At 48.7% G+C, this 9,249-nt stretch overlaps 1 protein-coding gene across 1 annotated transcript in view; it reads right to left on the minus strand.

Moving 5' to 3' along the window:
- The window catches only part of TXNRD2 (thioredoxin reductase 2), a 45,375-nt gene extending 39,191 nt beyond the window's left edge, over nt 1-6,184 (minus strand). The window contains exon 1 of the mRNA XM_008059689.2: nt 6,116-6,184. The gene's annotated coding sequence lies outside the window, so the exon portion shown is untranslated. The remainder of the gene's footprint in view (nt 1-6,115) is intronic.
- Between the last annotated feature and the right edge of the window lie 3,065 nt (nt 6,185-9,249).

Here is a 9,249-nt window from a genome sequence, read left to right on the forward strand (position 1 = left end):
TCAAAAAAAAAAAAAAAAAAAAGACACTGAACAGTAGGCAGCTGTAGGCCTGAGACACAGGACACAAACATGGTGAGCCCTGGAGAGTCACCAGGAGCCTGCACTGTGGGTAGGGGAGACCAGGGCAGAGGCTGGAGGAGGAAGGGACAGAGAGAGAGATCCCAGGGAGACTGAGGCAGTGAAAGGTTAGGAGACAGAAGACCAGAGAGAAAAGAGCTACACAGAGAACCCCAGAGGTCAGATCAGAGCTGTGTGTGAGGAAAGCATCTGAGGCCAGGGACAGAGCCACCTGGAAGGACTGAAGGGGGCAACGCTCACACAGGAAGGGAAGAGTGTCTCTTCCTAGAAGCCAGCCTGGACAAAGTCCATAATTCCTGGGACACTGGGGCATGCCTGTAGTTGAGAATAATTAGCCCTAGCTCAGGCACTGCTTCATACCCACCTAACAAAGCATAAGCAGAACCCCAAAAGGAGAAGATAGTCTGTTAATAACTTACCTGCATCCCAGAACAAAGCTCAATACTAACATCTCTAGGAACACAAAAGTGTCCAGAACCCAGAAAACAAATTCAAAGTGTCTGGCACTCAACCAAAAATCACCAGGCATGCAAAGAAGCAGGAAAATATTCCCATAAAGGGGGAAATAACTGGTCAATAGAAACTGACTGAGAACTGACACAGACACCAGAATTAGCAGAAAAGATTAGTAAAACAGGTAGTCTAACAATTCCATGTGTTCAGAGAGTTAGGGAGCAACATGAAACATGTAACAAGAACCCAAGCCGGATTTGTAGAGATGAAAACCACAATACGAGAGATGAAAAACACACTGACTAGGATTAATAGCAGACCAGATGTTGTGGGATATTTTATTAGTAGATTTGAAAACAGGAATTGAAACTATCAAAAATGAAACACAAAGACTATAAAAAATCCTTTTAAATGAAAAGAGCACCAGTGAGCTTGGACAATCTCAAACAGACTAATATAGATGGAATAAAAGCCTCCAGAAGTAAGGGCAAGAGGGAGAGACAGAAAAATTATTTGAAGAAATAAAAGTCGAAAAGTTTTACAACTTCATAAAAACTGAAAATCCACAGAACCAAGAAGCTCAATAAACTCTAGCAAAACAAGCAAATAAAACAATTAGGAGAATGACATCAAGGCACACCATAAGTAAAAACCAGTGAGAAAAGACATCCTAAAAGCAGCCAGAGAAAAAAAGACACAATACAGAGAAACAAAGAGTGAGATGACAGGTTTCCCACTGGAAACAATGCAAGAGCAAAGATGAACAGATGAGATTTTTAAAGTACGAAAAGAAAAAAAATTACCTACCTTAAATGTATGCCCAGAGAAAAAATATTTTTAAAAGGAAGGCAAAATAAAGAAGTCTTTAGACATACAAAAGCCAGAAGAATTCATTAACATGAGCCACATTATAAGAAACGTTAATGGACATCCTAAAGGTAGAAGAAAAACAATACCAGGTGGAAATGTGCATCTACACACAGGAATGAAGAACACCAGGAGTGGGGGATGGGATAAACACATAAGATGTTCTTGAATTATTTAAATCCTTTCACAAGGTACCTGTTTAAACAAAAACAATAACAATGTGTTGTGGGATTTATAACATGTGAAAGTAAAATGTATGGTAACACAGAACAAAAGCTGGAAAGGGAGGAAGAGAAGTATGCTATTGCAGGCTTGGACACGGTGTGTAAAGTGGTAGAATCCCATTGGAAAGTGCAAGGACAGGTTAAAGGCACATACTATAAAGCCCAAAGTAACCGCCTCCCACCACATCTGTATAACAATTCAAAATAGATCAAAGACTGAAATGTAAGAGCTTAGACTGTAAGACACTTAGAAGAAAACATAGGTATCAATCTTTGTGACTTTGGATTAAGTGATAGTTCCTTAGATATGGCACCAAAATCATAAGCAACAAAGGAAAAAAATAGATAAATTGGACTTCATCAATATTAAAAATGTTTGTGTCACAAAGGGCACTATCAGTAAAGTGAAAAGACAACCCACAGAATGGGAGAAAGTATTTGGAAATCACATATCTGATAAGGGTCTAGTATACAGAATATATATTTTTTAAACTCAATAATAAAAAAGACAAATAGCCCATTTTCAAAAATGGGCAAACATTCTGCATAAGCATTTCTCCAAAAAGACACACAAATGGCCAACAAACACCCGAAAAGTTACTCAACTTGTTGTTAGTTATTAGGGACGCACAATGAGATGCCACTTCACACCTACTTAGGATGGCTATAATAAAAAAGGACAGACACCAAGTGCTGGAGAGGATGTGGAGAAATTGGTCCCTCACACATCGGTACTCCCTTATACACATACCACTTCACATCTACTTAGGACGGCTATAATAAAAAAGATAGACTTGGGCCAGGTTCAGTGGCTCAGCCTATAATCCCAGCACTTTGGAAGGCCGAAGCGAGTGGACTGCCTGAGCCCATGGATTCAAGACCAGCTTAGGTAACTTGGCGAGACCTCGTCTCTACAATAAATAAAAAATTAGCCAGGTGCGGCAGCATACACCTATAGTTCTGGCCACTTGGAAGGCTGAGGCGGAAGGATCACCAGAGCCCAGTTGGTCGACTCTGGGGGGATGTGAGTGTGCCACTGCACTCCAGCCTGAGCAACAGAGTGAGAATCCAACTTAAAAAAAAAATAAAAGAGAGACACCAAGTGCTGGAGAGGATGTGAAGAAACTGGACCCTCACTGCTGGTGGGAGTACAAATGGGGAAGCCATTGTGATGAACAGTCTGGCAGGTCCTCAAACTGGCTAGCCACAGAATGACCATGACCCAGCAACCCCATTCATAGGTAAATACCCAAAAGAAATGAGAACATATATTCACACAAAAACTCACACACAAATGTTCAGATCAATGGTCAAAAAGTGGGAATGGATAACCCAACAAATGGATAGAGAAACACACAGTCACGCAAAGGAATGCCATTCAACCATAAGAAGGAACAAAGTCCTAATACATGCTATGTCATGGGTGAACATTGAAAACATCATGTTAAGTGGAAGCAATGACAAAAGATCACATGTGATTCCACTGACATGAAATGTCCAGAATAGACCAATCTATAGGCACAGGAAGCAGATCAGTGGCTGCTGGGGGAGGGGGGGGAATGGAGAGTGAGGCTAATGGGTGGAGTATTTGGGGGACAGATGAAAATGTTCTAAAATTGATGGTGGTGGCAGCTGCACAACTCTGTAAATATACTAAGAACCACTGAATAATGCACTTTAAATAGTGAATGACAGTTGGCCCTGGAACAACATGGGTTTGAGCTGCGCAGGTCTACTTACACATGGATTTTTTTTCAATAAATGTAGTCCCTCTGTATCAGTGGATTCCACCTCTGTAACCAGACTTGCACAGAAAATACAGTATTTGCAGGATGCAAAACCCACTTATATGGAGGACTGACTTTTCATGTCTATGGCTTCCACGGGCATTTGTGTGGATTTTGGTATCCCTGGATTCTGGTAATAGCAGGGGGCCCTTGGATGCCAATGGACAACTACATATGGTATGTGATGCATATCTTAATAACGCTGTTATAAAGATATGAAACACTTAGGGAATATCTGACAAAAGATGTGAAAGATCTGTATATTGAAAAATACAAAATATTGGCCATGTGCAGTAGCTTATGCCTGTAATCTCAGTACTTTGGGAGTCCAAGGTGAGAGGATTGCTTGAGTTCAGCCTACAGTTTGAGTTTGAGACCAGCCTGGGCAACATAGTGAGATCCTGTCACCACACACACACACACACACACACACACACACACACACACACACACACACACACAAAATCAGCCAGGTGTGGTGGTATAAGCCTGTAGTCCTAGCTACTCAGGAGGCTGAGGTGGAGGATCACCTGAGCCCAGGAGGTTGAGGCTGTGGTGAGCTGTGATTGTGCACTGCACTCCAGCCTGAGCAACAGTGAGATCCCAACTCAAAAAAAAAAAAAAAAAAGGAAAGTACAAACAACTACTGCTAAAAGAAATGAAAAATGCCTATGTAAGAAATTCACCATACAACCCAGTAGGTCTACTTTGAGCATTTACCCAGAAGAATTTAAAACACATGTTCACGCAGAGACACACAGACAAACGTTCACAGCAGCACTATTCACAAGAGCCAAAGGGTGGAAACCACCAAGTACCCATCGACAGGGGAATGCATCAACAAAATGTGACGCAGCCACACCATGGGACACAGCTAAGAAATAAAAAGGAATGAACAACCAACTTGCGCAGCAGAACAGACAAATCTCAAAAGCATCATGCCAGGGAAGGAAGCTGGAGAAGGAAGAGTATGCATAACAGGGTTTCATTTATGCCTGATTTTAGAAAAGGCAGGCTCATCTACAGTGAGAGGAAGTGGGCTGTTGGTTGGAAGTGGGATGTGGAGGGAGGGGGAAAGGGAAGGGATAATCAAGATTTGAGGAAACTTTGGGGGTTGTTATAGGCTGAGCTGTGCCCCCTCAAAATTCCTAACTGGAAGCCCTAGCCCCAGTACCTCAGAATGTGACTGAATTTGGAGACCGGATAATGAAGATAAAATGAAACCCTGAGGGCTCTGATCCAATAGGGCTGGTGTCCTCATAAGAGGAGATTAGGATACAGATGGGCACAGAGGGCCAACCCTGTGAAGACACAGGGAGAAGGCAGTCATCTACAGCCAGGAGAAAGGGCTCAGAGGAAACCAACTTGCCCACAGCTTGATATCAGGCCTCTGGCCTACAGAACTGCGAGACAACAGATGTCTGCTGTTTCAGCTGCCCAGTCGGTGCTTGGTCAGGCACTGGCACATAACAGAGTGAAGGATGTCCTAACTCCTTGATTTATTACATGTCAGTTATACCTCAACAAAGCTGCAATATCAAGCTGTCATTTGCAGAGGAAACACCACTCTAACAAAGGTGAAGGCACACCCAGGAACCATCCAAATTCCAAGTCAAAGGAGGCTCCAGGAGTCTCTGGAGCCACAGCCCAGGAGTGCACGTGTCCCTCTGCTATAAAGGACATCATATTTGCCAACTGTTTCCAGGGATGGCTCTGGAGGTCCAGGTGTGAGCCGACCTGGCATGCTGTACTGATCCCCAATCAGCTGGGATACTTTCCAGGTTCCTGCTCCTTTCTCACTCCCAGAGCAGAGCTACGGCAATGGTTCTCTTTTACGCTCTCTGTGATTCTGACTCTTTGCCCGGGAGAACATCTCTACCTTACAACCCGATATTGATGTCAGAGAAGCCAAATTTCACGGCCAGAACCCAGTCAACACCCTCTCCTTCCTCCTCCCTCCTTCCTCCTCCCTCCTTCCCTCCCTATTCACCCATACTTGTCCCTTTCCATCGTGAGATAGGCTGAGTACACCAGGAGCTCCTGCAGCAGGACAGAGGGTCCCAACAAAAGTGCTGGTGGCTGTGCACCATCTGGAGTAGCAGGGAACTGCTACTGGATGATTCTGGATGCCTCTGGGTCCAGTCCATTCACCCAACACATCTATATGCATGCCCACAGGGTGCCAGCCCAAAAGCAGAACATGGTCAACAGAGCCAACTGTGGGCTCTAAGGGAAGGACCAGTGCCAAGAACATGAACACCGAGGATGGCTAGGTGAGGGGTGCTGTCCTACCAGTGCCTACTCCGCAGCAACAGCTGAGGCAAGTGAGCCAGCCTTGCTGCTAGTTGGGTGGGCACAGAGCAGGCAAGGCAGGGCCACAGCCAGGGTGAGGTGGAAGACAGGAGGACCTTCCAGAGGCATATGAGGGAGAGTAAGGAGGCCAGAGACCTGAGACTGGAGAGAGGGGGCAGACCCTAGGGGCCCTGGAACTGAGAAAGGCAGCTCAGACGTAAAGGACCACAGTGGCTGCTGCACGCAGCAGACAGCCAGGGCACGGCAGTAGGGAGTGGGGCACAGCAAGGAGGCCACGGGGTGACCCTGTCAGTCAGTGAAAGGGCGATTCTGCTCACGTCACCCTCTTCTGGGAGCCCCAAAAGCTCTGAGGCCCTGCTGCGCCAGGGGGGACATAGGACACAGGACACCTACCTTCCTTGGCACAAGCCAGGCCACCAGATCCCCCGCCAATCACCAGGAGATCGAAGCCTTGCTGCCCTGCTGGGAGAAGGAGTGACAGGTGAGAAAGAAGGAAGTTGGCACAGGTCTGGGGCCCAGACCCAGGAGGGTCCCACAATTTCCAAAAGGCAGAAACTCCATCTGGTTAAACATGGTGCAAGGTCTATTTTATCAGGATGGGAGATCCCACCCTGTGACAATCGGGGTGACAAGGCATCAAGCACCAGAACAGAAAGAACAACTCCATCCACATTGTCTGCACGAACCCAGAAGCGAGGCAATGTGGTGGGAGGCTAGCAAGGGTACATGGTCACCTCTGCAAGCCACGCCTCACATACACACTGTGTCAGCCACAGTTTGCCTCTTGAGATTCAAACTCCACCCAGTGTTCTTAGCTAGACACAGAAGTAAGATAGTTTCCTTAAGCCTGTGTGGCTTCAGCTGTGAAGGCAACCCTTCATGAATGAGCAAGAATCCCAATGCAACCTCTGCCACTTGGAGTCTCCTGGCAGGCTCAGCTACACCATGGTCTGAGGGGAAGCAGCCCTGGGCACAGGGGAAGCTGCCTGGACTCATATTTTGTTTTTGGAATTCCTTTTGGGCTCACTGTGGTGTCACCTTGCCTCGGTTCCCCACCAGGACAAGTGGCACAGAGGGCCACTCTCAGCCTCTCTATCCTGCAGAAGGTGTCAGCTGTCTGTACTGTCAAGCTACTGGCATGAAAAGCAAGCAAGGGGCAAAAAAAGGGGGAAACAGAGAAGGGAGTGGAGGGAGAGGGAAGAGAAAGTGCTCTGACTTCGACGCAGAACCAGGCACCAGTCCACTTTCTGTTGCAATTCCTAATTCAACTCAAGGACTCTGAAAGGGCCTAGACTGTGGTAAATACTTGATGGCTTTGATATGAGCCCAGAGACCCAAGGACGACTGCTGGCTAAAGTGAAGCTGCCTTGGATCCCAGGGAGCACAGGCCTCATCTCTCTCCCCTCCCACTGCCTGGTGGTCTGGAGGCTTTGCCCAGGAGAACATCCCTACCTTCCATGGCAGGTGCCTGTCCTTCCTGTCACCAGAGTGGCATCCCTGCTGAGTCGTCCTGCCTGCAGCCCTGCATTGCCCCTCTTTCGTTATCAGGCGGCATGCAGGGCGGGCAGCTGGCTGTGCTGCAGTGGGTTTATCTTGGGTGGTTCACTCTCCCTGTACACACCCAGGAGCTCTTGGGCCTGATAAATGCCAGCGCAGGCCAGTAAGCATTGGAAATCTGCCTGTAAGCACTTGGGTAGCCTGTTGGGGAGGAAGGGGCCCGAAGACTGGTGGGGTAGGTGCTGCTCTGCAGGAGGAAGGGCTGGCAGCCAGTGTCACCTGGGGATACACCTGTGCATGCCAGTGTTCTACAGAACTTCATATCTCTCACACACTTTGGCCAGCACACCCTCACCACCTGCAGAGCTGGGCCCCACAAAGTATCCCTGCCTCACCTCTGCCTTCTGACCACATTGCCCTTTAGTTTTCTGCTTCTCTTTCAACCTGGTGCCTGGCACAGGCCAGTGAAGAGCAGAAGCCCAGCAAGTGCGATGAGACCTGAGAGAATGAAACACGACACAGGGAGGGTAAATGGAGGCTCCCCTAAGGGTGCTCCCTCAATGTGGCTGGCAGCTCAACTAGCCACCTTGGGGATCCTCCTATGGGACTGTTCTCCCCACCTCAGGCTCTTTCCTGACAGCAGGTGTTAGGGATGGGTAATGCCAGCAGTGTTGTCACTCTACTTCCCATTCAACAGCTGCATCTGTCACCCCCAAGCCTGGGACAGGGCAGGTGTCTTCCTGCTCCAAAAGGAGAAAATGTGGGGCTGAAATGGAGGAGGAAGCTAAAAAGCAGACTCTGGAAGCTGGGTGTGGTGGCACATGCCTGTAGTCCTAGCTACTGTGGAGACTGAGGGGGAGGGTCACCTAAGGCTAGGAGTACAAGAGGGCAGTGAGTTATGATCATGTCACTGTACTCCAGCGTGGGTGGCAGAGTGAGATCCTGTCTTTAATATAAAAATTGTACTCTGGAGGCATTGTTGGGGGTTGGCACCTTAGTCATACCTGATCATCACCTCAGCAAAGGGGTGGAATTCTCAGGGTACCTCCTGCCCAAAGGGAAACCAAATGCTCTGCCCCAAGTCTATGGTCATCTGGCCCCCTGAAGGACCCTGGGCTTGTGACTGCAGCAGCAGTTCTGTTTATTGAAGTTTTACTGGCACCAGGCTGGGTGACAGCTCCACTGGCACAGGTGCATTTAACCCCGTGAATATCCCCGCCTGACAAATGCAGCAGGGAAGCTTTGAAAGGTGGGGTGCTCTGACCAGGGTTCCAGGAGTCAGCAAAACCACTGTAAGAGCAGCCTCGGTCACTTCACGAGGTGGTGACTACCTCCTAGGACTCTGCAGGGCCACCCTGGGCCCTGGGGCTCCTGACGGTCTCGACAGCAACAGCACAGCAACAGCTCTGTTCATTTACACAGGTTTTTTAGCTCTCTCTCCAAGTCACTGGTTGAGACCGGCCTCCTGCCTCCCGAGGCCGTTGGCTCTGTAAGGAAGACCTGGCCTCATCCTTGCTCACACCTTGCACACTCACACCTGGCAGGGACAGCTGAGCGCTGTCACCCGCTTGCAGGGGAAAGAGTGGGGGGGTCCCCTGCATGTAACTGGTGACTTGGTGGTGCTGTGGCCAGTTCTGGGGGAGCTCGTCCTGCGGGGTGGGGCGTACTCCAGGTCTTCGAAGTTAGAGGGAGAGGGTGTATCCTCCCCTCCCCCAGAGCACCCACGGAGCCCACATGTAGTGGGTGCTCTGGCCTTTGGGTCCTTGGGAGTCTTCATTCACTCCCCTAGGCCAGGAAGGAGCACCTGCGTGTGCGGCCTCTAGGGGCGTGGAGAGAAGGTAAAAGGTCTGGCAAGGGGAGTGCCAGGTGACTTAAGGAGTTGGGACATTACGGCGTCAGGACTGTTGCTATTACTGGGCGTGGCGGTGCCCGCTCCGGGAGGCAGTGGGTGCAGCCGGCACAACAGAGAACTCAAGCAGGGCCCAGCCTGTTTCTCCTTCTGGGAAGGGGGCGCCCGGTGGCTGGCAGCG

Source organism: Carlito syrichta, unplaced genomic scaffold (assembly GCF_000164805.1).
Source record: "Carlito syrichta isolate Samal-C Ts95f unplaced genomic scaffold, Tarsius_syrichta-2.0.1 Scaffold304335, whole genome shotgun sequence".
In the NCBI taxonomy this organism is placed as follows: domain Eukaryota; kingdom Metazoa; phylum Chordata; class Mammalia; order Primates; family Tarsiidae; genus Carlito; species Carlito syrichta.